General features: G+C 44.1%; 1 pseudogene; it reads left to right on the forward strand.

Moving 5' to 3' along the window:
* Positions 1 to 275: 275 nt before the first annotated feature.
* Positions 276 to 1056, forward strand: LOC125537202 (annotated as a pseudogene).
* Positions 1057 to 5550: the final 4494 nt, after the last annotated feature.

Here is a 5550-nt window from a genome sequence, read left to right on the forward strand (position 1 = left end):
TGCAGTGGCTAGATAGTTTCAGAATTCAGACTTTCAGTTCTTGCAAGCTCGACTCTGCTTTGTTATTTCATAATGGAAATGCACCAGTTGTTTGGTGCAGTCCAGCTCTTCTCAGGCTGCAGGTGGGACTGCCCGTGGGTATCCCACCTCAGTCCACCAGATCCCACTATGAATTGGTGAGAAATATTGTGTAGCCCACATGGATTAAGCGGGTGAAGGTGGGATCCCACTAAAAAATACAAACGCAAGACATTGTATTCAGAACAACAGCTACAATGCGTCTCGACCTCCTCCCTAACGCTGCGCCAGCGTGGCGCGCGCACGCCTCCCATCCGGCGGCCGCGGTGCTGAACTGCATGGACGCCCTGCCGGAGGCACTCGCCTTCATCCAGCAGTTCAAGAGCAAGACGGTGGTGGTGAAGTACGGCGGCACGGCCATGACGTCGCCGAGCTGCATGCGTCGATGATCCGCAACCTTGTCCTCCTCTCATGCGTCGGCCTGCGCCCCGTGCTCGTGCATGGCGGCGGTCCAGAGATCAACTCCTAACTGTAGCACATCGGCGTCGAGTCGCAGCTCCGCAATGGCCTCCACGTCACCGGCGCTCTCATCATGGAGGGTCGTCGAGATGGTGCTGGTCAGCAAGGTCAACAATAACAAAGCAGCTCGTCTCCCTCATCAGCCTCGCCGGTGCCACCGCTGTCGGCCTCTGTGGCAAGGACGCGCACCTCCACACCGTGCGCCCCTCCCCCGACGCCGCAGCCCACGGGTTCGTCGGCGAGGTGACGCGCGTACACCCCTCCTTGCTCCACCCCATCATCGCGTCCGGCCACATCCCAGTCATCGCCACTGTGGCCGCCGACGAGACTGGGTAGGCCTACACCAGCAACGCCGAAACTGTTGCGGGGAAGATCGTGGCTGCCATTGGCGCCGAGAAGCTGTTGCTTTTTTTTAGAAGACGAGAAGTTGTTGCTGATCACTGCGAGTGGCGACGGGATGAAGTGGGACTCCAATGGGCTAATAGAGCTAGCCCACCTAATTTTCTTCTTGTTCAATGAGAGCCCATTAGAACAGTTTAAGTGGGATGGGATGGCTAATCCCACTTAGTCCCACTCCCACCTGCAGCCTGAAGCTCTTCATTGAGCTGGTGTTTTTTATATGTTGCTCAGTGATAATTTGTACCGTGTGGTTAATTTAATTTACTAGATGAACTGCACACCTAAAAGCAGCACTATGCAAAGATCCATCGTCTCGACTGCTCGCTCTGCAAAGATCCACCGTCTCGACTGCTCGCGACGGGGCGTGTGGTTGGTGCCCGCGCTAGCGGCGGAGTGGCATGCTCATGCGTGGTGCAAGCAACGACCAAAACCTCATCGACCGCTGCTAGTACGCCGTTGGCACCAGGTTCATGTCATTCTAAAAAGAAATCTTGATTCAAGATCAATGGAACCTTTCCTATATACAATCTACTTATTACTGAAGGTTGCATCGATTGTTTGTTGGTTATTCTGTGTTTCCTTTTCAATTTCGATGGTAGTCAGAGGAGTCGCCCGGGTGCTTACCAAATGCTTTAGCTGCTTTTTCCAGAACAGAGATGGAGCGTGGATGACTAACAAGATTCAACGCAGAATGTGAAATTAATAGTGTGAAACATGGAAAGATGCTAGAGAGAGGGAACATCCAACCGGAGAATATCTGATGCACATGGTCCTTTTGTTGGCATTCTTAAATGTTTTAGAAAACTTCTGGTAAATATGGTTGGCATTCTTAAATATCATTGAAATGAAAATCTAAAAAATATAGAGTCAATTACACCACCAGTGCTTAAACTTGACGAGAAAAATCACTTTAGTACCAAAACTTGCGGCATACATTGAACTGGTGCCACAACTTGGCTCATCGTGCAAATACGGTCCAAAACTCGTTAGTATACACATGCGGCGCTGACGAAGCATAACAGCATGGCATGGGGGGCATTGTCAGTGACCGGGCAGTGTAGACCAGGCGTGCGGCGTGTTGTTTTTGTGAAAACACCCTCGACTTTTATTTTTTCGCCTAAAAAAGCCCTGACAGGTGCGGGACTCATTGTCAGCAAAATAGCACAAGTTATGTTATAATGAAAATAGTGCTCGCTCAAGGAATCGAACTGCGACCAGCTGCTAACCGAACCGCGCAGCTAACATACCCAGAAGGATAGACTTCATGTCCTACAAGGATACTCTTTCATTATATCGTTGCATTTAACAACATAAATTAATAATTTTAATTCCAACAAAAAGATGTAAACATGAGGGTTAGAACACGAGACCCACGGGGCACAAGCATGCCAATTGCCACCCCAACAAAGGCATTTTTGTCTTTGCATACGATTGTTACATTTTATGTCTACACCGACAGCGCTCATGGGCGGAGAATGTGGACTGCAGTTAGTGCGGCCTATTTTCAACATGTGTTTTTTTTAATTTGAAATTATAAACAGTATGTGAATCCTAGTTATAAATAATATACATATAATTGTACATGCATATTCCTTTGAGGATCTGGAGGCGACACATTAGGCTCATATATTTTTCTCATACATATATTTTTATTTATTTAATTTGTTTTTTTTAACACACACAAACTTTATGAAAACACATAAAACTTGTAAAGCAACATTAAAAACAATTCAAGCATGAACTCTTTTATATACTACGTGAATATTTTATTTTCAAAATTGTGAATGTTTGAACTTATAAGTAAATTTATTTGCATATATATTACTTCCTCCATCCCAAAATAAGTGACCCGACTTTGTACTAACATTGTACTAAAGCTAGTACAAAGTTGAGTCACATATTTTGGGACGGAGGGAGTATTAAACTAATTTAATATTTCTATTTAATATGCAAACACTTTTCAAAATTATACAAACATTTGTATAATTCGTAATTTAATGTTATAGATTTTTAAATTAATAGGTGTGCATTTTTTGAAATTACATGAGAATCTTTCTGTGTAATTTATTTTATTTATATGTATATTATGTATAATTAGGATTTAAATATTTTTTACAAATTCTAAAAATGAAAAAACACGCTATATTTTTAGCTCATGTGACAAAAAGGATAACAATCCCAGTAGAGACCAAATGAATGTCCATGCAGTGACCGGCTCGTCTTAAATTTTGCCCCAAGTCGCACGTTCGAACCCCCAGGGCAGCATTTTTTTGGAATTATTAAAATTATTAAATTATGTTGTTTAAGCAAAAGATATAAGATATGTGTCTTCACCAAGCATTCAAATGTTGTAGCGGTTGGGTGGATAGCCGAGCAAGTGTATGGTCCAAGTGGCCAATTCGAGTCTTCGTCTTAATTTATATTATTTTTCTTTCTACTATAAAATTTGTGCTACAGCTGGGTTTCACACCTGTCAGGGGCTTTCTTGTGCCAAGAAATAAAATTCCGAGGTTGTTTTTGCAAAAACAACACGCCACATGCCTACTCTACACGGGGAGGTCACTGACAATGGGCCCCATGCCATGTTGCCACGCCTCATCAGCGCCGCATGCGCATTCAAACGACTTTTGCACCGTATTTACACGCACAAGCCAAGTTGTGGCACTAGTTCAATGTATGCCACAAATTTTGGCACCAAGGTGACTTTTCTTGTTAAGTTTAAGCACCGATGATGTAATTGACTCAAAAATATACAACAAAGATGAGATAGGCCATATTTGCAACATGGAACACTCATGTCACAAATTTGAAGTCAAATTCATAACATAATTCGAGAAAAAAAACACGACTCTGATAGTACATAACATTACTTGTGTTTTAAATTTGGTAAATTACCACTGTCCATGCTATTTTTTGTGTTTTGAGTTGGGTTTCAAAAGGTACTTGATTTTCATGATATTATCGGTTCGTGGTGTGCCTATCTAAGAAATTTTTCTCAATTTGTTTAAAATGTTTGATAGTATAGGCCGATGCCGCGTGCACTTCAAGCCTTGCTGCACTATATACTTACCAAGGGAGATGTGATGTCTGTTGATTAACAGCTCGGGCCTAATATTTGTCATGGACTTCAACAATTTGCAATGTTCTTTTCCAGGCTGATTGTTTCTACGGCATGCTATTGATAAAGAACAATCTCATGAATCGGATCTCTATGCTATTATTGCTGAAATTAAGAGGTGCATTACAAGTCTAAGGAATTGTCAAGCTTTGTGTACCTTTTAATTGTTGAAATATATTTCCCGCCTCTCTTCATTAGTTCGGATTTTTGGATGAGTTGGCTAGAGCATGAATTCAATATGGTAGCCGAGCCAGGAGGTCTTGAGTTCAAGACCCTGCCAATGCAATATTAAAAAAAAATGCGGCCTACATAAATTCCACGTCTGAGGGCTAAATAAGCCTAGACGTGAAGGGGGGGGGGGCGTGTTGAAATATATTGCCCGCCTCTGTCCATCAGTTCAGACTTTTTAGATTAGTTGATTGGAGCATGAATTTAATACTAATAGTAACATGATGGACATGTGAGGTTGAGTGATACTAATGCCATTTAATTATGGGTGGTATATATCCAGTTATAGTTTTTTTGTTGACAAGCGATTTACTCTTTAAGGAGACTGTCGGTGTCAAAACCGGTGGATCTCGGGTAGGGGGTCCCGAACTGTGCATCTAGGCCGGATGGTAACAGGAGGCAGGGGACACGATGTTTTACCCAGGTTCGGACCCTCTTGATGGAGGTAAAACCCTACGTCCTGCTTGATTAATATTGATGATATGGGTAGTACAAGAGTAGATCTACCACGAGATCGGAGAGGCTAAACCCTAGAAGCTAGCCTATGGTATGATTGTATGTTGTGATTGTTGTCCTACGGACTAAAACCCTTCAGTTTATATAGACACCGGAGAGGGTTAGGGTTACACAAGGTCGGTTACAAAGGAGGAGATACCCATATCCGTATTGCCTAGCTTGCCTTCCACGCCAAGTAGAGTCCCATCCGGACACGAGACGAAGTCTTCAATCTTGTATCTTCATAGTCTAACAGTCCGGCCAAAGTATATAGTCCGGCTGTCCGGAGACCCCCTAATCCAGGACTCCCTCAGTAGCCCCCAAACCAGGCTTCAATGACGATGAGTCCGGCGCGCAGTATTGTCTTCGGCATTGTAGGGCAGGTTCCTCTCCAAATTCCGTGTAACTGTCGAAATAGTGTCCGGCCTCTTGTGAATGTTGCACTCCTTGGCTTCCAGCCCAATAATGGCCACTTTCCACGTGTCGAGCGAATGTGAAGAGCCAGAGTGTTTTTAAATTTACCCCCTAGCTGTGTGAATGAGCTGCCTATTAAAAAGACGAGGATTCAGATCCAAATCACACCATCCTCCCTCAGCGAGCCTTCATCGGAGCGCATTCGATAGAGGTCCATTCCATCATGGCCGGTCGACGCAGCTCCTCCTCTCGCTCCCCTAGCCCCAAGCCTGGAGATTGGGAGAGATGTTCTATCCCGCACAGCAAATTAGTGATGCTTCAGACCAAGGGATTTCTCCCCCAGCGTACATGGTCCCGGT

This window comes from Triticum urartu, chromosome 2, assembly GCF_003073215.2.
Source record: "Triticum urartu cultivar G1812 chromosome 2, Tu2.1, whole genome shotgun sequence".
NCBI classification, from domain to species: Eukaryota; Viridiplantae; Streptophyta; class Magnoliopsida; order Poales; family Poaceae; genus Triticum; species Triticum urartu.